The sequence below is a fragment of the Delphinapterus leucas genome, chromosome 4 (genome assembly GCF_059928025.1).
Source record: "Delphinapterus leucas isolate spDelLeu-1000000601 "Yukka" chromosome 4, BTC_Dleu_Yukka2, whole genome shotgun sequence".
Classification (NCBI taxonomy): Eukaryota; Metazoa; Chordata; class Mammalia; order Artiodactyla; family Monodontidae; genus Delphinapterus; species Delphinapterus leucas.
Window position 1 is genome coordinate 138625432 of NC_143132.1, and position 26172 is coordinate 138651603.

A 26172-nucleotide genomic window follows, 5' to 3' on the forward strand; every position below is an offset into this window, starting at 1 on the left:
GGCAGAGTAACACAAGTATGCAGGCACGTTGGTAGCTATGGTGGGGGGAGCATATTGAAACACTCCTCTGAGAAGTATCTGGATTGAAGAAATCAAGACAACATACAAAGCAAAAACAGGCTAAAGAAGTGGGTGGGGATCCTACAGGGTCCTATGGGCCATACTGTAGAATTTCTATATTGATCTTAAGAGCAAAAGGAAGGCCCTGAACTGTGGTATGAAAAATAATAATAATAAATAAAGGCCACAAGTTGGAAAATAAAAGGAGTGGAGAGTAAAAGTGGTGAGAATATGACCAGTCTGGAACCTATTACATAAGTCTAAACAACAGCCTAATGTAGCTTGGACAGGGTGATGAGGTGCAGAAATAGTAGAAGTAGAGGTAAAAATGACAGGACATGGGGCTTCCCTGGTGGCGCAGTGGTTGAGAGTCCGCCTGCTGATGCAGGGGACACGGGTTCGTGCCCCGGTCCGGGAAGATCCCACATGCTGCGGAGCGGCTGGGCCCCTGAGCCATGGCCGCTGGGCCTGTGCGTCCGGAGCCTGTGCTCCGCAACGGGAGAGGCCACAACGGTGAGAGGCCCGCATACCGCAAAAAAAAAAAAAAAAAAAAAAAATGACAGGACATGATGATGAACTAGATTTCTAGCTTGTCTTATATGCTAAATAGTAACACTATTCACCCTGGTAAAGAATACTTGGAGACTCTTTTCAACGAATGGTGCTGGGACAACTGGATAACCACACAAAAAAGATTAAAGCTATACCCCTCCCTCACACCATATAATTTATATATATTAATTCAAAATGGATCAAAGACCTAAATGTAAGAGCTGAAACTATAAAACTCTTAGAAGACATGGGCTTAAATCTTTTTGACCATGGCATCCTAGACATAATGCCAAAAGTACAGGAAACAAAAGAAAAAGATTGCACATCATCAAAATTTTTAAATTTTGTGCTGCAAAGGACACCATGAAGAAAGTTAAAAAGATAACCCACGGAATGGGAAAAAAATATCTGCAAGTCATTTATCTGATAAGGGGCTTATATCTACAATATATAAACTCCTACAATTCAACAATAAAAGAAAAAAGGACCAATAACCCAATTAAAAATGAGTAAAAGATTTCAACATATATTCCTACAAAGAAGATATACAAATGAGCAATAAGCACAAGAGAAGCTCTTCAACATCATTAGTCATGAGGCAAACACATATTAAAACCACAATCAGATAATACCTCACACCCACTAGGATAGCTAAACTTAAAAAGACTGCCAATAAGACGTGTTGGAGAGAATGCAGAGAAACTGGAACGCTCATATGCTGTTGGTGAACTGTTAAAAGGTGCAACCACTATGGAAAACTTTGGCAGCTATTACGTATTATTGTGCTATTATGCAAACATTTCAGCTTAAAAACAATCTTTGAGTGATTTAGTAATGCTTCAATTTTGAGACTTATAAAATACAAGTAAGTTCACAGAAGTTGAAGGTAACCATCTTAACCACCTGAAATAAACCATTTTAAGAGATGATATGTCTTCCACGTGTTATTTAGAAGTTCACTGTCTACAGATTCAGGTTTCAGGGAAAACTTCCCTGAGCTAAGCCATGAAGAACGGACAGCAGAGAATAGCTAACATATGCCAAGGAAGTATTCCAAACAAGAGATGAACACTACTAAAAGTCACAGCAATAGAAATTTAATTTGTATGTAAGTAAGCCAATCTGGCTAAAATGAAAGAACTGTTTTATTATGTACCTCTACCTCTACTAAATGAGTCAGATCTACCCAGACAGTAAGACAAGCTATAAGTCTTTAATTGGATGCATTTAAAAACTGCAGAAACTTTCAGATCTTTAGGATGTTATAATTCAGTCAAATATGGGTCCTATATACATAGGCCCCATAACAGACCTACTGAACGCATATTTCCATTTTACCAGGATTCCCAGGTGTTTCACTCATATTTTTGAGTCTAAGCACCGTTATCCATCAGTTTCCAATTCTCATACAAATCAGAATTATATGGGGGTTGCTACAGACTTGTGTTCCTCTCTATTCATAAGCTGAAATCCTAACCCCCCAATGTAATGGTATTCAGACATGGGGCCTAAGGGAGGTAATTAGGTTATAAGGGTGGAACCCTCATGATAGGACCAGGGCCCTTAAAACAAACACCAGAGAGAGCCTGCATGTGCATGAGCGGGGCAGGCAGGCAGGCTCTCCCCCCGACCTCCACCCTGCCCCGCTCCCACCATGTGAGGACATAACAAAAAGATGACCAGCTGCAAGCCAGGAGAGGACCTCACCAGCACCCTGATCTTCAACTCCCCAGCCTCCAGAACAATGAGCAATAAATGTCTGTTGTTTAAGCCACCCAGTCTATGATAGCAGTCAGAGCAGACTAAGATAGGGGTCTTCTGTTTCTGTTTTAATCCAAGTGTCCAGGCCCCATCTTATACAGTGTGAATTATTAGGTCTAGGGTGAAGCCAAGACATTTATTTTTAAAAGCTCCCCAGGGCAGGTCTAATGTGCAGCCAATGTTGATAATCACTGGCCTAGAGAATGGGGCTGAAAGGCACAGTTAGATTAAATATGAACATTATAATATTTTATTTTTAAAAGGTAAATACCTTCTAAAATGAGCTACCACCAGAAGTTTATACACTCTCCCTGGGGAAAAATTAATTTTACAAATTCTGTTACTTCATTCAGCACATGAGCAGAAATCTGATTTTTAAAAGAAAGTCAGCAAAGGTAGCCCAAATTACCCAAAAGAAGTCAAGCCATGGGGGAAAACTGAAAATACTTCATCCCTGCAAAGTTGGGGAGTTATTAAACAGAGTTATTAAAAGTTTTCAGGTCAACTCTTTGGTAGTAAGTTTTCCAAGTTTCACTTGCAAGTAATCAGAAAGACCTCTAATGCCCAAGAAAATCAAGTCTGCCAGGCAGTGAACTTGAACGAACCAGGCACCTCTCCACAGTTGTTTAGTAACTATAGCATGGGAAAGCAGGGCTATCCTGGGAACTCTAAAGGCCAAACCATACAATGCTATTATAAAAATGTGAAGAAGGCATACACAGGCAGAAGAAAACAACAGTGACAAAGCAGTTCCAACAACACTGAGGACAGCAGTTCCAAGAACTGCAGGTTCACAGTGATTTATAGAAATCAAGTAGACCTGCTCAATTGCTTGTTGATTAAAGCTAAAAGTGAATGACACTAAACAATCCCACCTAGATGTGGTTGTAATTACTAACACAGAGAAGCTTACGTGCATAAAACACACTCCAGGTAGAAGGGAGAATTCGCACTTTTGGTACCTGCAAGTCATAATTGTAAGAAAGGCCCATGACACTATCATTAGAAATACTAGTGAATTTTGGTCCCAAAGGTATTGACCAAATGACTCCTAGTTTCTTTAACTGACCTTCTGGTTGAGAACAAGGCAGCCAGTATTTTTCTGTAACCCTGTATAAGTGTTTATATCCACACCACACCACACTCAGCAGGCGGGGGGCGGGGGTGGGAGGGGGATAACAGTAGAGTACAGCAGGTATCAAACCAAACATCCCCTTCAGAATGGGAAGACAGGACAAGGTCCCATGCCCACTCCAACTTCAAACAATAGTTTTGTTTTTATGTATTCTATGTTTTAGCTTTGGGGGAAAAATAGTATTTAAACAAAGAGTTTTACAGCTTTAAAGGGGGGGGTGCTGGGGGAGGGGGTGAAACACTCTAGTATAGTGATTTTTCAAACTTACTAGTTTCAGGTCAACTCTTGACAATAAAAATTTTCCAAGGTTCACTTGCAAGTAAACAGAAAGACACTAGTAATCAGAAAGATTACTAGTGAACCTCAGAATCACCTGGAGGGCTTGTTAAAACACAGGTGACTGGGCCCCAGCCTGAGTTTCTGAATCAGCTGGTCTTGGGCAGGTCCAGAAATTACATTTCTAACAAGTTCTCAGGGAATGTTGATGATGCTGGTCCAGGGACCACTGCTCTGGTCAAGGTCAGACTTGACTAGATCCCAATTTATAATCCCAATTCTATGTCTTGCCATCTCTGTGTCCCAGAACAAGTTACTAACTTCTCTGTGTCTTTTTTTCTCAGTGGGAAATCGAAATACTACCTATTTTCATTTCAACAAGAGCTAAAAGAAACACCATTTATAGAAGTGTGTAGCATGGTGCCTAGCATGTGGTTCCCTTCCCCTAAGGTTAACACTAGTGATATAACATTTATGCATCTGTCTCGCCCCCACTCTAGATCTTCACATGAGTATGACATGGTTTTTGTCATCTTGGTACCCTCTGCGAAGCTCTTAACAATATCCAGCATCAGAAGTACTATTTGAAAAAAAGAAAATACTGGGATTTTTCTTAATGGACAATTACACAGCAATAGAATAGTGTTAACCTGAGACATACCTATGCCTCTTAAACGATGTTTCACTGAAAATACAAAAAGGTGACAGGACTGATCAGAAAGAGTGTATGTAATCATCCACAAATTTAGACTACTATCTTCTACAAGAACTAGGCAAGTCCATGTATTTCACCTTTGAAAGTGTTGAGATTAAGGTTTCCAATTGCCAGACACTGTATTTTATTGGCAAATGTAGCAGCCATGAAAGCAGGAAAAGTCAGCCTGTCCCTGATGAAGCTCTCCAAGGATCAGACTGCTGGCATGGAGCAGAGCAGAAGCTGGCAAGTGTCTCCTTGTGGGCAAGTCTTATTAATAAGTGAGGTGTTTATCAAGAATACAGGTTCTAGAAGTATTCTTGGCAAAAAAATTAAAGCTGCACCGTGACCAGTGGTAACTAGGTCTAGAACAATGGTTCTCAACCCCAACTGTATGTTAAAATCACCTGGGAAGCTTTTAAAAATTCCTACAACAGCCAGAACTCCAGACCAATTAAATAAGAATCCATAGGAATGGTCCCAAGGATGGATGGGTACCAGGGATAGTTCTTTTTTAAAAAACTCCCGTAGTGATAACATACAGTCAGTGCTCTTATTAACCCATCCATCAATTTACAAGAAATACAGGAGATAAAGAAGCACATTAAATTACCTCAAAAGAATGTACTCAGCAAATTCCAGGCTGTGGGAAATCCTACAGAACAAACAACTTGATTTTGTAAACAAACTACAAGGAAAAGAAAAGAAGGAACATTTTTAGACTAAGAGATATTTAAGAGATATTTACGGCCCAATTACTGCGTGTGGGCTGTATTTCAATCTTGATTCGAATAAATAAACTTGGGGGGAAAAAAAAGTCAATGTGAGATCACAGTTGCATTTAACTGTTTTATCTCTTTCCTTAAATCTGGAACAGTTCCTCACTCTTTTTGTCTTTCATGACCTTGACACTTTGGAAAAGTACAAGCAGGGAGTACTATAGTGGTATCCTACAAACTACAACTTGGGTTTGATTTTTCTAAATGGATGCAAGTGATGCATTATGGGGGAAAGGGAAACACCACAGAAGTAATGTTCTATCCTCCTCAAAACATCATTATCAAGAGGCATATGATGTTTATGAGAAGTGGAATACTGTCTGCCATATCAGTAAACAAAGGATTTCACAGTCATCACTGATTGCAGCCACCAACCTACGGTGAGCTGGTGAGCCCTGAGGAAATTCCGGATATGGAAACACAGGATACTGGCCCCAGATGGCTGAGGTACATATCAAAGGAATGATTTCAGTGTGCCCAGACTCTTACATCTTCCCATACAAAGAAAGGCGCTAAATTCCTTAATTTGGGATATCTGGTTTTCTTTAATTAATAATAATCTTTTGATGTTCAGAATACCTGCCCTTTGTTGCAAAACTCCTATATATCCTGGATCCCCCCTCTGCCTCCTCGGAGCAGTTCTCTAAGGGTTACTTGAGATGCTGCCTCTGGGGCTTGAAGTCCTAAAAATTCCCACTGAATAAAACATAACTCTCAACTTTTAGGTTGTGAATAATTTTTAGTTGACATTTATTATAGATTTGTCTCCCCAGAATTCATATGTTGAAGCCCTAACCCCAACGATGTGACTATATTTGAGACAGGGCCTTTAAGGAGGTAATTAAGGTTAAATAAAGTGGTAAGAGTGGGGCCCTAATCCAAGAGGACTGGTGTCTTTGTAAGAAAAGGAAGACCAGAAGCAGGCACACACAGAGGAAGGGCCACACGAGGTGAGAAGGCAGCTGCCTGCCGCCAGGAGACCTCACCAGAAACTAAGCCTGCCAACACCTTGATTTTAGACCTCCAGTCTCCAGAACTGTGAGAAAATGAATTTCTGTTAAGCCACCTAGTCTGTGGTATTTTTGAGTACTTCCTAACTTTCTGGCACCAAAAGATATCCAAGCTTATCTCTGCATCTTCCTTGCCCCTACATTAGAATCAGCCCCTTCTCCAGGGAGCCTTAGTTCCTTTCATTGACAAACATTATTCGGAAGTGTCATGGCTTTAAGGCCTTCACCACAGGCTGAGTTAAGGAATATATACATATATGCACAAACACATATCTATATCTATTTTTATATTTATCTGTAAATATGTTAAAAACCATGAGTCCATACTGAAGCTGCCAATGCCAATCTAACTCTACAGAAGTTCATTACAACCTTTTCCCTTTCCTTATCTGGAACACTTTTCTCTTACAGTGAAAAACCTGACTTTCATTATCACCATTATATATATTTATTTGCTCTAATCTAGAATACACAGAATAGTTTTGGAGTTCTAACCATATCACTGTAAAAAAAAATCTAACTCGAGTACAGTATTTGTGTACAGTTCTGTCTTTAGACTCAAGTTTGTTTATAGTTCTTTTGTCAACAGCCTTATATAGTCAAAACCCTGTATTCCTAAATTACTTAGGTTAGTTCTTCCCATGCCCACCCTTCAGTGTGGTTATGTTATTCATTTGAAATATAGTTAGGTTCATTTGTTTCTGTTTGTATTATTCCATTTGGGATTTGGGGCATATTTTTTCCCATCCTCTCCCCCATCCTTGTTAATCGTGTTTATTTGAGTATATAAAAGATTAATTTAGTTCTAACAGTTAAAACTACTCAAAACAGGTAAAATCAGAGAAGTGTCAAGCCCTCTCCATCCTTTCAATCTCTCTGTACCCCGCCCTCTTTATGTAACCAATCTTGTTTCTAGTTTAACTTTCCTATGTTTCCTTCTGTTCAAATGAGCATATGTGTGTTTATTTTCTTATTTCCTCTTCTTTTGCTTAGAGTAACATAACCTATATATTCTCCTTTTCACTTAACAGTATATCCTGGAGATCAATTTATCATTCAGAGTTCAGTTCAGATATCTTCCTCATTCTTCCTATAGCTGCATACCACTGTTTTATACACACACACACATACACACACACACACACACACACACACACACACACACTCTACATACACCATAGTTTATTCAGCCACTCTCCTACAAAGAAGATTGCACACAATGACCCATAAATAACCCTGCATATGGAATTTCATATCTTTGGAGTTGTACCTTCAGGGAAAATTCCTACAGTTGAAACTGATAGATCAAAAGGCAAATGCATATGTAGGGCTTTGTTGCATATTGCCAAATTCTCAAAAAAAGTTGTACCAGTTTGCCTTATCAGGAATGTATAATATGTGTCTGTTTCCTCATACCCCTGCCAATAGGATGGACGGTTATACTTTAATTTTTGTCAATCTGACAGCTAAAACATAGTATCTCAGTGCACTTAAATTTGCATTTCTCTAATTATGAATTTAAAATCATTTCATATGTTAGGGGCCATTTTCATATGCTGGGGGCGGGTGATTATCCTTAATGTATTTTGATCATTTTTCTATCAGGTTACTGTAGTATATTCTCTCAAATTTTAAGAGTTATTTATATATTAGAGATCTCAGCCCTTTATCTTGATATATTGCAGATATTTTCTTCTAATCTATCAGCTGTCTTCACTGTATGTTTTTTGCCATGCAAAAAAAAATTTCATTTTAATGTAATAAAATTTATGAATTCTGTGTCTTACTTTCTTTGTATTTTGAGTCATTCTTGAAGACTCAATATTAAGAACATATTTTAAGAGCTAAAATGCCCAGTTCCATGAACTATCTGGTACTCAATAACTAAGGGTATAATGACTAAATATTACACGAGGTAGAACTTGGAAAGTAACTGCCAAACTTAACAATACAGAATCTTTAAAGAAAAAAAAAAAAAACCAGTATGTCTTGGTCATAATCACAAAATTCAATGATCTACCTCACACAATATACAAATATTAGATCAAAATGGAGCAGCTACCTAAATGTAAGTACTAAAAGCCATAAAACTCTCAGAAAAAAAAAGAGGATCAATCTTCATGACCTTGGATTCTTGACAATGGACTCTTAAATAAGACACCAAAAGCACAAGTAACAAAAAGAGAAAAAATAGATAAACTGGACTTCATCAAATTTTAAAACTTTTGTGTATCAAGACATTATCAAAAAAATGAAAAGACAAACTATAGAATATGGAAGTTATTATAGATTATTTATCAATAAGGGTTTAATATCCAGAATATATAAAGAACTCCTAAAACTAAACAACAAAAATACAAAAAACCCCATTAGAAAATGGTCAAAGGACCTGAATAGACATTTCTCCATTTGTGTATGTATAAATGGCCAATAAGCACATGAAAAGATGTTCAACATCATTAGTCATAATGGAATGCAAATCAGAATCATAATGACATACTACTTCATATATACTATGATGGCCAGAATTTTTTCCTTAATTAAAAAAAAAAAAAGGAAAATGAGAAGTGCTGGTGAGGATGCAGAGAAACTGAAACTCTTGTTTATTGCTGATGGGACTGGAAAATGGTGCAGTTACTGTGCAAAACAGTTTGATGGTTCCTCAAAAAGCTAAACATAGAAAAATCATATGACCCAGCATTTCTACTCTCAGGTATAAACCCAATATATAATTTAAAACAGAGCCTCAGATATTTGTAGACCAATGTCTAACGCAATATTATTCACAACAGCCAAAAGGTGGAAACAACCCAAGTATCCATCCACAGATAAACAGATAAACAAAATGAGGTATATACATACAATGGATTACTATTCAGCCACAAAAAGAAATGAAATTCTGATACATATACAACATGGATAAACCTTGAAAATATGCTAAGTGAAATAAGCCAGAAACAAAAGTACAAATACTGTATGAGTCCACTTACGTGAAATATCTAGAATAGGCAAATTCATAGAGGCAGGAAGTAGATTAGTGGTAACCAGGGGTAGGAAAAAAGAGAAAATGGGAAGTTATTATTTAATAGGTACAAGAGTTTCTGTTTAAGGTGAGGAAAAAGTTTTGGAAATACACAGTGGTGATGACTGTAAAACGTTGTGAATGTAATTAATGCCACTGAATTGTAGACTTAAAAATGGTTAAAATAGCAAACTTTATATTAAATATATTTCACAATTTAAAAAATGTTTCACACATAAAAATATTCCAGTGATGTTACCATCCCTTCGAATCTAAAGAACTAGGTTATGATATTTACAAATTAACCAAGTGAATCTAGTTTATTACTCTGGCACACATTACTACAAATGTATGCAAGCAACAGAGAACTTGATGGTTTGGTCAACTCCCTGCAGCTGAAACCTGCAGTGCAGACTACACACACCATGGTCACTGTAACATCCTCAAATACCTAAGAGCCTAAAGGTAAAGGTTTGTTCTTCATGCATTCCTAAGACCTGAGTCAAAATGCAAAGGTGAAGGCTGTTCAAAATGAAAGCACAATCTGAAACAGTGGTTTCCATCGAAGTCCTGGTATTTCCTCCCCTAGTTCTATTCTTTCCAATTAAGTGTTTTATTGATAATTTAAATCCATCCACTCAATCTCAGTTTTTGCCCCACATATTACAACTTCCTCCCTCTCCCAAGGGAGACATTTTCATTGCCATGCTTATCTACTAATTCATTACCAGACTGCTACATACTTTCTTAAAATAAAAAATGTAAAAATAGTAAAGAATATGACAGCTACAACCCCACCAACCACCCTTTCTATATATCTAGTTCATTATACATTCAATAATGTTTTACATGGTGGCAACTGTACTTTCTTCTGAGCCACTTAGTCGATGTTTAACTCTGGTATTAATGCTGGCAGCCCTCTGGCAATTCTTCTAACCCACGAGACAGAATTCTTCTTGGTTCTTCCCTCCTTCCTTTGACAGATATTTCTTATCCCATAATGACACACAGCGGTAAAGAACAGGATCACTGACCCTTTTCAAGTTTACCTATATTAGCCATATTACCTCCAACTTAAAAAAACCTCCAAAATGTACACTTCTTTGAACAAAAGTGCTTCTTAAAGTGCTTTATAACGCATATTTGTAGCTTTCTTCCTACAACAATGCCGTTAAAAAAAAAAATCAATCATACAGATTCTCCTGCCAACTTTCATCCATCTGATCCCAAGTTTTAGTAGATTTTTTTTAAGTGTCCAAGTAAAATAAGTGTTTCATTTTAATTTTCAGCACACAGAACTTTTTTTCTTTAGTATCTTTAGTATTTGACATAATCATAATACAAATAAACAACAATGAATATGTTGTACTATTCTATATAACAAAGTTATCCTGTTGTAGGAGAGAGACTATAGAAATAATTCACTGTTTATAAGTTCAAACTGGGTTCAATACACACAGAAATATTTTTCTGGCCCTGTTCATTTAATAATCAAAAATTTTTGCCTTCAAAACTATGTGGTATAAAAGCAACTATACTCCAATAAAAATTAATTTAAAAAAATTAAAAGGAATGTGAATTCAAGAAAAAAAAACCAACTATGTGGTATATATAGAGTTTAGATAGCAAAAGGGAAGTGAGAAGACTCAAGCTTTTGTCTTGCTACTGAGAACTAATTCACCTTAGAGTCATATACTCGCCTGTTTCCATCTCAGTTATCTAATTCTCAAACCCTTCTCAAAAAAGAAGCAAAAAGGAAAAAACAAAATACAGGATAAAGGATTCAAAGCTCTTTCAGAAGGTGTAGGTAGATACACTCCCCTTTCCACTGCTTTTTCACCACTTAGGTAGGCTATTTAGGTCTCTTAAGATTTAACATTGGATCATTATTTTAAAAAATATTTTTCATATTCATAATAAAAGTTTCAGTAGTAAAATAATGCATGCACGCCTTATAAATATGCAGTTGTTTCCCACGCCATAAAAGTTCTGTTGTTTTTTAACATCTTTATTGGAGTATAATTGGTTTACAGTGTTGTCTTAGTTTCTGCTGTATAACAAAGTGAATCAGCTATATGCATATGTATATCCCCATATCCCCTCCATCTTGTGTCTCCCTCCCACCCTCCTTATCCCACCCTTCTAGGTGGTCGCAAAGCACTGAGCTGCTCTCCCTGTCAGCACACAGAACTCTTTAAGCAAGATTCAGAAATAGACTCTGGCATTCATTCCCAGCTGTTGTCTGTTGAATACTGTTGTAAACCATCTGTAATCCAACAGAGACTAAAGTCTTACATAAAATGAACCAATCCAAAAAAAGAGCTCACATTTTTAATATGCTGTCTCAAAAAAAAAAAAAAAAAAGCCCTCTTACCTAGTTAGGTTTTTTTGGTTTTGTAAAATCCACTACTCAATACTTTGCTTCTGCTAACCATGACAGTAGCTGCTTCCAAGGACACAATTAGGGGAATGAATTCCTAATCAGTACACGCTAACAAAAGCCATGTTTTGAAAAACCAATCCCCAACATGAACGAGAAGAGCAGGCAAGAAAACACCACTTTTGTATATGGATAATAAAAAGATAAAGAAAACTGGGGGATCAAGTTACACAGAAAAGCTAAGACATCATAGATTCAGTCTCCCACTCCATTAGCCAGACTTGATTTCTTTTTTTGTTTTTACATCTTTATTTACAATGGTGTGCTAGTTTCTGCTTCATAACAAAGTGAATCAGTCACAAACACACATATGTTCCCATATCCCTTCCCCCTCGCGTCTCCCTCCCTCCCACCCTCCCTCCCACCCCTCTAGGCGGTCACAAAGCACCGAGCTGATCTCCCCGTGCTATGCGGCTGCTTCCCACTAGCTATCTATTTTACGTTTGGTAGCAGACAACTTGATTTCTGCACTGGTATCAGCTATTTCTTTTCCAAGCCAAAAGAAACTGGTACTGCAGTAATGTACAGTAGTTTTGAAAAGCAAAATAACAATAATAATAATAATACAAGTCTAAGCTTTGACTAACTCCATTAAACAATCACATTCTAAGCCCAACCCCCAAGGAAATCATAGTTCCTACCTCACTTTAAACACTCACAACCCATGAGTATCTCTAAAAGGAATGCTACCCAATAGGAGACCACAAGAATCCTATTAGCACAATTTAGTTTGCTTTACATGTCCTAATAATGCTGCCTAACAGAGGATACAAGAATGGTGTATCCTCTATTATTAGTAACATATATAACTGATACATTTAGTGACAACTGAATTTGGACTGACTCAGAAAGCCTCAGAGATGGCTAAATAAAAAGTCCAAACCCACACGTCTGTAAGTGGCCCATGTAGGCCAAGAAGTCTACCACTTAGTCCCCCTGCCTGAAATGCCTGCAGCATATCTCTACAGACAAGAGGAACCAGGTCCAGCCTGCATGCTTGACACCCCACTAAGCTTCAGACCCCATTCATTCCATGAGACTTTTTGTGACAACTCCTCACAACACTGAACTAAATTACTCACCCCCTAGTATCCTACAGCTCCTCCAAATGTCTTTATCCCTCCACTACAATGTAAATTCAATGGCTTCAAGAACTGCAGGCCACACAAACCAGTGTTGGCCATGCCTGGCACATACCTGGTTCTCAGTAACTGTTAAAAGGATAAATGAAAAATTAACAGACTTCTTTCCTAACCATTTCAACTAACACTATGCCCCTAAACAAAAACTGGACACTCCTGTAATTAAGAATTAATTAATCCCTTTAAGTTCATACTTAAACTTTCTCTTTCCTGATCTATACTGGGGGGAAACCCTCTTGTCATCCAAAGTAACTAATGAGTCAAAGAAAGATTAAGTGATCTAACTGCTTTCACTAAAATGTCAATGCTCTATTTGCTCCGTATTATAAATAGCTGCAGAATATTTAGATGGTTTTTACATTTGTTTATGAATAACTGGGCTTCCTTCTATTGAAATTCATGTTCCCATGCTAAAAATATGCCCTGGAGAAGAAAGGTGAAAAATAAAAGAAGAATCAAAATCCTCTTAAGTTCCTCAGCATCTCCTTGCATAAACCTTTTATAACTTCATCAGTAACTCACATGTATGTTTTTAATTCCTTGCTTCAATTTTCAATTCTTTTATTAAGGTATAATCAAAGACACTCCAAAATGATACCACTGAACCCAAAGTGGCAGAAAGTAACTTCAAAAAGTAATTTGAATGAATTTTTAGTTGTAAACCTAATGGCTTTAGCCCTAAATTAAAAAGGACAAAAATTTCCAGTTACGAGACTTTCGCAGTGCACTTGCAAGTTAAAAGATGAATTATTTGTCCTTAAAAGATCCAGAAGAAATATGGTGTTTTTATTACTTTGAAGCTTCGAGTTTAAAAAAAGTCTAAAATTCCTTATTCAGTATAATAGTTTATAAATGTTATCACAGTAGTAGTTGGAAGAGATATAACAGAAAAAGAACTAGTAGTAGTAAGGGTAAGGCGATACAAAACATTGAAAGAAACCAAAAGGTAATCCTGGAGCTCAAAAGTACAACAATTGAAATTAAAAATTCATTAAGGGGACTCAAAAGCTGATTCGAACTGGCAGAAGGAAGCAGCAAACTTGAAGATATGACAATGGAAATTTAGAATTTGAGGAACAGAAAGAAAAAAGATCTAAGTGAACAGAGCATTAAGGACCTGTAGGACACCAATAAGAAGGAAAAGACAGAGAGAAAGAGCAGAGAAAATATCTGAAGATATAATGGTCAAAAACTTCCCAAATTTGATGAAACACGTCAATATAAACATCCAAGAAGCTCAACAACCTCCAAGTAGAATAAACTCAAAGGGACACACACCAAGACACATTATAATCAAAAGATAAGACAAAGAATCTTGAAAGCAGCAAGACAGAAGTGATTCATTACATACAAGGGATCATTAATAATATAAACAGACTTCTCATCACAAACTATGGAGACCAGAAGAAGGCAGACTGATGTATTTAAAGTGTTAAAGAAAAAAACTAAACTAAGAATCCTGTATCTGGAAAAACTGTCCTTCAAAGTGAGGAAGAAATTAAGACACTCCTAGATAAACCAAAGTTGAGGGAGTTCATTACTTGCCCTACAAGAAATGCTAAAGAGAGTCCTGCAGATTGAAATAAAACGACACTTGACAGTAACTTGAAGTCATATGAAGAAATAAAGATTTCAGTAAAGGTAAATACACAGAAAATTATAAAACCTAGTATTGTTGAAACTTTGGTTTGTAACTCCACATTTTGTTTTCTACATGATTTAAGACACTAACTTATTTTTTCATTAGGTTTTTGGACACACGATGTATAAAAATGTAATTTGGGTACATCAACAACTGAAAGGAGTGAGGGTGGAGATGTAGAGGAGCAGAGTTTGTATGTTGTTGAAATTACACTGGTATAAATCCAAATTACGGTGTTGTAACTTTACAATTATGCAACACGATAACCACAAAGAAAATAGCTAAAAAATATATACAAAAGTCAGTAAGACAGGAATTTCAATGTTTCACTACAAAAAAATCAACTAAACACAGGCAGTAGTGCAGGAAATAAGGGACAGAAAAGCTATATGGCATACAGAAAACAAATAGGAAAATAACAGAAGTCCCTCATCAGTCTGCCTTAAAAAGGAAGGAAGTTCTGAACTATGTTACAATACAGACAAACTGAGAATGTTATGCTAAGTGGGGTAAGCCAGTCACAATAAATGACTCTACTTATATGATGTACCTAAAATAAACAAATTCATAGTGACAAAAAGTAGAGGTTACCAGGGGCTGGAAGGAGGGGGCAATAGGGAGTTACTATTTAAAGGGTACAGAGTTTCAGGCTGGGGTGATGAAAAAGTTTTGGAAATAGTGGTGATGGCTGCACAACATTGTGAATGTACTCAATGCCACTGAACTGCACACTTAAAATGGTTAAAATAGCAAATTTTGCTATTACTTACCTTACAATTTAAAAGAAATAATGTAATAATACCAAAAACCACTGACTTGTACATTTTCTTTTTATACATTTATTTATTTTATTTATTTATTTTTGGCTGTGTTGGGTCTTCATTGCTGTGCGCGGGCTTTCTCTAGTTGCCGCGAGTGGGGTCTACTCTTCATTGCAGTGCGCGGCCTTCTCATGGTGGTGGCTTCTCTTGTCGTGGAGCACAGGCTCTAGGCACATGGGCTCCAGTAGTTGCAACACGTGGACTCAGTAGTTGTGGCTCACGGGCTCCAGAGCACAGGCTCAGTAGTTGTAGAGCACGGGACTTAGTTGCTCTGCTACATGTGGAAGCTTCCCAAACGAAGGATCGAACCAATGTCCCCTGCATTGGCAGGCGGATTCTCAACCACTGTGCCACCAGGGAAGCCCAACTTGTATATTTTAAGTGGGTGAATTTGTATCTGAATTTACAGCTTAATAAAGCTGTTTTTAAAAAAATCTAGGACTTCCCTGGTGGCGCAGTGGTTAAGAATCAGCCTGCCAATGCAGGGACAGGGGCTCGATCCCTGGTTTGGGAAGATCCCACATGCCACAGAGCAACTAGGCCCATGGGCCACAACTACTGAAGCCCGCGTGCCTAGAGCCCATGCTCCGCGAGAGAAGCCACCACAATGAGAAGCCCAAGAACAGAAATGAAGAGTAGCCCTCCGCTCGCCACAACTAGAGAATGCCCACAGGCAGCAACGAAGACCCAACGCAGCCAAAACTTTAAAAAAATAAAATAAAGTAAAAAGTGAATTAAAAAAATTAAAAATCTAAGAACAAAGCTTCTTTATAACTGAAAACAACCTTGGTGCAAAAAAGCTTCTCATCCTCCCCCTCCCAATACACACCCAAAAAATCTTGAACAGATACAGAGATAATTTTTTTTTAATTGTGGAAAAGAGAAAAAAATGAAAAGCAGTGTGTATCTAAGAATTTCTCACAAGGGGAGAATACTAAGATTGTAGAGTCTCCTGATGCCAAAAAACATGATTTAAATTCTGTCACGTGCCAAAAACAGAAAACACATGGGCTAAACCTGGGTAGATTTCTGGCTAGGTGGGCCAAAAGTATTAATAACTCAGTGCCACTAGGTGTGCCACTAGGCTCTATCTGTTTAATAGTCTATCAACAACTCAAATACCTAAATAACATGCCTATCCAAGACGACATCAACTCAAAAGCCAGAGAGGGGCAGCCACCTTGCCTCATAACTCAAACAAGCTTATCAGGCTAAACCAATGGGTATAGACCATATACCACTATCTTCACATTTACAAAAGCATACATATACTTTATTAGAGATAAATGTAAAAACCAAAACTCAAAAACCAACTACTAGAGCACCAGATGCTAAGGCTCTATACTGCTGAAAAGGTAAATAACTTCTTAAACTGCATTATGAGAAGTACAACTTTTAAGCCAAGGGAGTAACAGCCCCAGAGTACTATCCGATCCAACCACACCCTCAGGATTCTATATTCAGTATAGAGCAACATTAGGGTCTGCCCCAAAGTGTGGCACACTATGATGACATACTATGGAAATGAGGTCTTAAGAAAACTGGTGGAATAAGTTAGGAATATTTGGCCTAGAGAAGAGAATTATGAAGGGCAGTGCATGACCATTAATTAAACTTCACTAAAAGTTTCTAAATAAATAAAGGATATGACAGGCACCTTCAAATATTTTAAAGCTGTTAAATGAAATACAACATTCTGCTGAAATTAAGGAAAGAACTAGTGTCAACAGACAAAAGTGTAGAGTTTCCAATCACCAAAAACTTTCTAGGAGAGAATACTGGTGATTTTTATATGGGGTGGGAAGTTGGTCCCCCGAACTCTAAAATTCGACAATTTGGAAAAGTGCAGGGAGATACCACTGCCTCCTATCGCCTGTGGTACTAAGGTTTCCGACAATGAACCGAGGGTTACTACTTCGGTTAAGGAAGATACTGTGAAATGGCTACCTTCCACACTGAACTTTAAGTTCCAGAACATGGACCCAAAGAACACTGGCACAATCAGGCTCCAACGTAGACCAACACTTACATATTCCTCATTTGACAAAATAAAAACTAGCACAATCGCAAATCCTATTTTTCTTCCATACTTAGAATATTTGGGAATGATACAGTAGGTTCTAAATGCTATTAAATATTTGTATCCAAGAGCTAATTCTAATCCATTTTGAGTAAAGCAATACAAATCACACACCAAAAAAAATCCATTTACCTCTGCAGACCAACAGGGATCATACACAAAATAATCAACTTGAGAGAAAAAGACAAATCTTTTACTCCTAAACTAGTATAAGTTCTTAATTATATTACTAAGTCATTTTTAATGATTTTTTTAAAAAAATAAAAACCCGCTCATTCTTTTTCAGAGTCAAGTAATAAGAAAGGGTTTAAAATAACAAGTGCATCTCCCCAGTCCTACTGCCCAGAAGTAACCTCTGTTAACTCTGTGTATACTGCCAGACATTTCTATGCCAATAAGTTACAAGTTTTGTTTTGTTTTGTTTTCATTACAAATGGAATCACATAACCACAACTTGCTTTTTTCACTCAGTACATCTTGGACCTCTTTCTATTTCACCACACATACTGATCTGCCCCAATTTTGTTTAATGGCTCACAAAGCATTTCATTATACAGTATGGCTCCAGTTTAACTAGTCCTCCTGATGACAGACATTTGGGTTATTCCCATTTTTGCTATTATAAACGCTATTATATTTATGTTATAAATATACTATATCTTTATACAAATCTCTTTATATGCTTATTCAAGTACAGATACAAGATACATTCCTGAATGTGGAATTGTTGGGTGTTATTTTTTATTCTGACAGCTATCACTAAGATGCTCTTCAAAGGAATTGTGTCAAATGAACTCCCAATATCTGTCAGGAGCTTCTATTTTCCCTGCAATATAGCCAAGATTAAGCATAACCACATTTTTTCATCTTTGCCAGTCTGATGAATGGAAAATGTTATTTTAATTTTCATTTCTTCATTACTGAAGTTGGTGACCTATTCGTATCTTTTGGCCTCTGCAACCTTTTTCAGTGAAACATTTGTTCATGTCCTTTGGCCATTTGTCCCTACAAGTTACTGGCTATTTCTTATAGATATAAAAAGCATCCTGTATGAAGTAGATTTTTGTCATTTGTTTCAAGTGTTTTTATCATTGGTTTACAGTTTAGCTACTTACTTTTTTTTCTTTCTTTTTAAAATTTTATATGATCAATGTTTTGCATTATGGTTTTGGGGTTTCATCTCATGTTTAGTTTTTATAAAAAGCCTTTCTCATTCCAGCTTTACATTTTTTTTTTTTTTTTAACCAGAAGTTAGCTAACTGTCCCTCCACCATTTGTTGAATGATTGATACAGCTCGCCCCAACCCTGCCCGCTAACCACTAAGTAAGTTATTCTCTGGAGAAAAGGGCAAAGAAGGGAGGAATAAAATATTACTAACTCAAACTTTTAAAGCCATTTTGTACAGTTACCTAGAATAAAATGATACCCAAATGTTCAAGAAGATCTTATGTTTGTACCTATGTAAGAACATTACATCCTTAAAGGGCAAGTCAGCTCAATGCCCATGAAAATTCCAACTGCCTTTTTTATAGAAATGGACAAGCCGACTGATGTGGAAATACAAGGGGCTCAGAATAGACAAAACAATCTTTAAAAAAGAACAAAGTTGGCAGACTCATAATCCCTACGTTCAAAACTTACTACAAAAGCTACACTAATCCAAACAGTGTGGTACAGGCACAAAACAGACACAGGTCAATGCAACAGGATTGAGAGTCTAGAAATAGATCCATACATTCATGGTCAATTGATTTTTAACAACGGTGCCAAGACAATTCAATGAAGAAAAAACAGTCTTCTTAGTGCAGGGATAATTGGATATTCCATGCAAAAGAATGAAGTAGGACCCTCACCTAACACCAAATATGAAAATTAACTCAAAATGAATCAAGTGAAAGCTATAAACTATAAAATTCCTAGAAGAAAACACAGATCTTTATCACCTTGAAGCAGGCAGTGTGGTTCCTTAGCTATAACATCTAAAGCACAAACAGCAAAAGAAAAAAATAGATAAATTGGACTTCATCAAAATTTTAAAAGTTTGTGCTGCAAGACACAATCTAAAGACAATCTAAAATGAGAGAAATAGCTCAACTGGAGACTGGAGATAAGGGTGGCAGGGGCAGCAGTCTAGAGAAGCTTTCCGCATCACCCGGACCTACTGGAAAACCAGGAACTCTTCCTACTCTCAGGAAGCCCTTTCCTAAAGCCCTCCCTTTACCTCCTCCCCCACCCTTTCTCCCACAATTCCCCCTGCAGCCATTCCGGCTACAACTCTCAGTACAATAAGGCTGAAGCCAGAGGAGGAGTCATGCAAAGGCTGTCCTAGACACATAGAATTAGAATTCCTACGTGGGATGTAGAGCCAGGGAATGTGAATTTACCAAAAAACTCTCCAGTGATTCTCATTTGCGTGATCTAGTGGAGGAAATTGTACCACACCATAAAAAGATTGGCAGGAACTTGAGAGTCAATTAAATATTTAGTTAAATGAAAATAATTGTTGTAAGTATGGTTACTAAATTGAATGCAAAAATCCAAAGCCAAATCTTGAGAAAGAACATTTATATAATAAATATAGCATAATAATTGAGTTTTATGACCCCAGATTACATTAGTAAAGACAGGAATTTGTGAGATGCAAAAGCGAAAACAAACAAAAATAAAACCCATAAAATGAGAGAAATATTTGCAAATCCTATGTCTGATAAGGGTCTTATAAGTGCTGCAGTAAACACCTCTGCACAAACCTGTTTGTATGCCTGTGCAAGTCCAGGTATAGTACATACTGTTACGCGGGATCCAGAATACAAAGAGAATCTTTACAACTCAACAATAAAAAACCAAATAACAAAATCAAAGGGGCAAAGGATTTAAATAAACATTTCCCCAAAGATATGCAAATAGCAAAAAAAGCACATGAAAGGATGCTTGATACCATTAGTCATTAGGGAAACGCAAATCAAAACCACAATATGATACCATTTCATACCCCACGCAATGGCAATTTTTTTAAAAAAGAAAGAAAATAACGTGTTGCAGAGGATGTGGAGAAATTAATCAGAGCACTCAACACACTGCTGGTGGGAATGAAAAAATGATACAACCTCTGTAGGGGTTCCTCGATAAATTAAACATAGAATTACCATATAAGCCAGCACTTCCACTCCCAAGTATACACCCAAAAGAACTGAAAACATATTCACACAAAAACCTGTACAAGAATGTTCACAGCATTATTATTCATATTAGCCAAAAAAGTAGAAACAACCCAAATGTCCATCAACTGATAAATGTATAAACAAAATGTGGCATATCCATACAATAGAGTATTATTTAACCAAAAAAAAAAAAAGAAATGATATATGCTATAACATGGCTGAATATTGGAAACACGCTAAAATGAAAAGAGTCAGACACAAAAGGTCACATATTGTATGAATCCATTTACATGAAATATTCAGAATAGGCAAATCCAGAAACAAAAAGTGGATTAGTAGCTGCCAGGGTTGGGGAAAGGAGAGAACAGGAAGTGATTGCTAATGGGTAAGGGGTTTCTTTCGGGGGTAACAGCAATGTTCTGCAATTAAATGAATACATAACCTTGTGAATATACTAAAAAACAATGAACTGTGTACTTTAAAATGCAGATTTTACAGTACATGAATTATATCTTAGAAAAGAAAAACAGTAAAGGACAGGATCCACAAAATAATTTAAGTCATGATTTACCCCAGCAATAAAAGAATTAGTATTCAGTCTGTAGGTGACTTTGGGTCTAAAACTATGCATCCAGAATAAAGAAGATTAATTGGGGGACTGATTTCAAGCACTTATAGTCATGAGACCATACATAGAACAACCTTCCAAGTGCAGATGTAGAAATGAGAGCTGTAACTAAGGAACCAGATGAGCAAGCCCAAGAAAATGATCTCCAGAGTACAGTTCCTTTCAAGTAAACTACTATGAGCCAAAGCACACTACAGCTCTACCTAACTTTAATCAAATCCAGCCCTTTTATGAAGGTATATTCATTACAGATATGGAGGAGGGATATGATCACCATTTACTTCAAAAGATTTAAAAAATTAAAAATCAAACAGGATGTAGAAAGAAACTAAAAGAGAATACAAACAGTTAATAAACATAATTTTATTACAAATGAGTAACAACCTTACAGAAGTAGGTCGGGAAGAAAAGAACTAGCCTAAGTAACTTTGGAAAACAGATTTAGACTGTACTGTAAAGCTGAAGACAAATACTGTACTCTAGTTTAAAAACGTGTTTCTCAGTCATCAGCAACATGGCAGAGTGAAAAGCTCCCTTTGTCTCTCCCTTTCAATCTACAACCAGTAAAACAGCCACAAAGCAACAAAAAGTGCCTCTGCCCAACACACCAGGACGCCGGAGAATTCCACACATTAGTACACATAAAGGTGAGTGGACTGGAACACACAGGGGAGGTGCTGCCTGCAGTGCCCACCCTACCACCTCAGCAGCTGAGCCCTCAGCCCCAGAGAAGCCAGTAATAGCAGGGGAGGCAGTACACACAATGCAATTCCAGCCTCCCGGCCTCAGCAGTCCCCAGATTAACTGGGCAGCAGCAGCTTTGGGGCCTGAGATGACACCCTTCCAGCCACTGAAGCACCCATATCTCCACGCCCCACACCCTACCTGCAGTAGCTGAGCTCTCACACCTTACAACACCCGACACAGCAGAGGCATCTGTGCAACCTCAACTCCCCCCACCCACTTCCTCCCCCCTCCCACAGCAGCGGAGCCTGCAACTCAAGGGATCCCGGACGCAAACGACGAGCCCACCATTGGGGCTCACTACCAGGTAGCGACACCGTAACACCAGTGAGACTGGCAGAAGCAAGGTACCAACAACTCTGGAGGCACAAGAGGAACTAATGACAGCACTGAAGCCACACCTCCGACAGAGGTGGTGGAGGATGGAAAGTGCTCAGAATCCAGCAGAAAGGCGGTCACCACTTCAAATGCACTGGCAGAGGAACAACTCATCAAGCACCGTGAATAACCACAGTAACACTGTACCACAAAAAAGAAAAGGACAATTCTCTAGAAACCAAAATTAAAGTCACAGAATATTGCAATCTGGTAGAGAATTCCAAACAGCTGTCATGAAGAAACTCAATGAGCTACAGGAAAACGGAAAGCAATTCAATGAGCTCAGGAATAAAATTAATGAACAGAAGGAACACTTTACCAAAGAGACTGAAACTCTAAAAAGGAACCAAACAGATATTCTGGAGCCGAAGAACTCAATAAACAAGATGAAGAATGAATTATAAAGCACTGGAAAAAGAGCAGACCATATAGAAGAGAGAATTTCTGTCTCAAAAACAGAAATCTAGAAATGATACAACTAGAAGAGGAAAGAAATAAGATACTTTAAAAATGAGGAAATTCTACAAGAGCTATCAGACTCTTTTAGGAAGGGCAACATTAGGGTAATAGGTATCCCAGGAGAAGAGAAGAAGAAGAAAACAGAGATTTATTTAAAGAAATAATAACTGAGATATTCCCAAACCTGGGGAAAGGAACCAGATATACAAGCCCATGAAGCTAAGAGAACACCTAATTACCTCAATGTAAAAAGACCTTCTCCAAGACATATTATATTAAAATTGTCAAAAATCAATGACAAAGAAAGAATTTTAAAGGTAACCTAGAAAGGAACCCCACTCAGGCTACCAGCAGATTTCTCAGCAGAAACTCTACAACCAGGAGGGAATGGAATGACACTCTCAAAACACTGAAAGATAAAAACTGTCACTCAAGAGTATTCTAGCCAGCAAATTTATCACTCACATATGAAGGACAAATACTTTCCCAGACAAACAAAAGCTGAGGGAGTTAATCAACACTAGACCTGCCATCTACCAGAAACAAAAAGGCAGAAGTACATAGAACTTCCAGTAAGGTGACAGACTCAGAAAATTGGAACTCTTTATCAGAACAGGTTCTTAAACACTTTATTATAGCATAAAGGTTAAAGGGAGAAAAAAAAGTAGAAAAAATAACTATAGCAACTTCAATTTGGTAACAAACTCAACATAAAAAGGGTAAATTAATTTGAGACAACAAAAACACATAAAAAAATGATGAAAACTGTATAGGTAATTACTTCATCTTACTAGAAAAAAAAAATTTTTTTAATGTGTTTCTCACAGGGGAAAAGGTTAGCAATTCTGAAACTACTTTTGTGTGTGTGCACAAAGATTGAACAAATAAGTAAATACACTGTGGATGAGAACAGATTTCTTACCTCTGGAGAAGGAAGTAAAAGGAAAGGGAAAAAGCTGGGGGGGTGGGGACTGGAATGAACCCTGAGGTATGGGATTGGAACTGGCAGCATCAGTATGAACTCATGGTTTTTAATCTACATGTAGACGGATAGATAACGAAATAAAAATATATTTTATGTAAATTACAAATGTGTATTACTATACATGTATTTGCTAGCTCTGTCTACTGAGAAGACTTAGAAACAGTAACACCCCAACAGTACTGAGCACGCCTGGCACCCAAATCTTGGTTTCTAGATACCACTCTCCAATAAAATGAATCTGCCTCCTTTGGAAAAACGGTTGATTCCATGGCTGGCGCAAACAGGAAAAACATGAGACGCATGGGGAACACACTGTGGTACCAGAAAGTGAATTAGTACCCACAAAATGATGGGTACGCTGTAGAACGGACACAGCAGGCAAATTTGAATGTGTTCTCAATAACCAAAGCTGGAACAATTTGAGCAACAAAACACTGGATTTTAACCCATATGGTAAAATAAATATCCACAGATCCATGTAAATAAATAGTTGGACCATTGGTAAATGGAGGAAAAAGGACAATTCTTCCTTAACAGAACTGCAATTAATAAACATAGAAGTAATGAGGGTGTAGGAGTTCTAACAGGTCTCCCCAAGATGTGCCACTTTGGCATGTGGATTATTTTGAGCTAAAGGCAATAGCGGGACTTCCCTGGTGGTGCAGTGGTTAGGAATCCACCTGCCACTGCAGGTGACACGGGTTTGACCCCTGGTCCAGGAAGATCCCACATGCCGCGGAGCAACTAAGCCACTAACTGTGCACCACAACTACTGAGCCTGCGCTCTAGAGCCCACGAGCCATAGCTACTGAAGCCCGCGTGCCACAACTACTGAAGTCCACGCGCCCTAGAGCCCGTGCTCTGCGACAAGAGAAGCCACCAAGATGGGAAGCCCTCACAACACAACGAAGAGTAGCCCCACTTGACGCAACTAGAGAAAGCGCACGCACAGCAACAAGGACCCAACGCAGCCAAAGATAAATAAATAAATTTATTTATTTATATTTTTAAAAAAAGTATGATGAGATGCAGGATGTTTGCAGTTTCAAAGTACCTCCTCACAAGAGGAAGATATTAATTACAAATGAATTATTACAAGTGAAAAATTACATTTATTATTAAACATACAACTACTGTCTTTTAAAGCCTTCAGCTAGCACCAATTATTCTACCAGTAATATCAGAATTTAAGACTGTGGTCCTCCTTTGTTAAAGGAATCACTGTCCTTGAAATCTATGGACTAGCCAGTAATTCAACCATACAAACAAATGGTAGATTCCTTAATTCCTTCTCCTACTACCTCCTATGCCAATGGCATTCATTTCAGGCAGCAGTTTATTGATGGACTTAATTTTACAGGCTATGGCAAACCAACCCCTTATGAAATCAAAAACATGACTGTGGCCTTCTTCACACCCTGTACTTACCTGACCTAGAGGGCTACAGGTACAACAGGGAGCTGTGCAAGCCTTTCCAGCAATTTGTGGTCAGATACAACTTAATGGCATCAAAAGCTACCAACTTTGAATCCTATAGATTTAAGTTAAATGAGAATTTCTTTGCTGCCACAAAATCAGCTTTACTTTATTAATCTCATGTGATATATGGGAAAATTAATGCATAGGGAGACAGAACTGATTTTTTTCCTAAAGGAAAGACTCCTCAAAGTACCAGCAAAGGACTCCTCAAAAATGAGAATGCCACACAACTATGTACATGTAAATAAACATTAAACACAGTGAGGCTATGATTAGAATGCATTTTCATGGGAATGGTCTCTTGTATTAGAATTGAAAATACATGTGTCCTGTCCCTAACATGAGTGGAACAGACAGTGGTAATGTCCACACTTTACAAAAGAGAATAAAAAGGTACTTGACAAGCAAAAGAAAGCCACCTATCTGAAGGAAAGTGCTGACTTCTGAGAGGAGCCTACTTGAAATTCTGTAAATGGATAAAAAGGTAAAGGACATCACAGACATATGAAGTCTGGCATTTTCCAAAACAAGTAACTCAGAACACTTCAGTCTTAATTTCAAAGAACAGTAATACTGCTTTCAAATAGTAAAAGTTCTGAAAGCAAGTAAAATAATGAATTTAACCTACATGATTAGTAGGTAAAAACTTTTAATCCAGATTTTAACATTTTTGCCTACTGATAGAAACAAATCATGAAATACTCAAAGCCCAAGCCAAAGTAGAGTCAAAAATATAATTTGATGAAACCATGAGAAAAGCATTAAGATAATAAATGCAACTATGGTTTTGCTAGGCATCCCACTCGTCTCAGAAAAATATGTGAAGCCTTGAAATTAGAAGTTGTTTAAAAGACCAATGACAAAAATAATTTCCTCAAATCTATTCATCAACCAAGGTAAAGGAAATTAGTATTTCCTGAGCA

At 37.4% G+C, this 26172-nt stretch overlaps 1 protein-coding gene across 5 annotated transcripts in view; it reads right to left on the reverse strand.

Moving 5' to 3' along the window:
- The window catches only part of ATP2C1 (ATPase secretory pathway Ca2+ transporting 1), a 103151-nt gene that overhangs the window by 68514 nt on the left and 8465 nt on the right, over positions 1 to 26172 (reverse strand). The gene's annotated exons all lie outside the window — the stretch shown is intronic.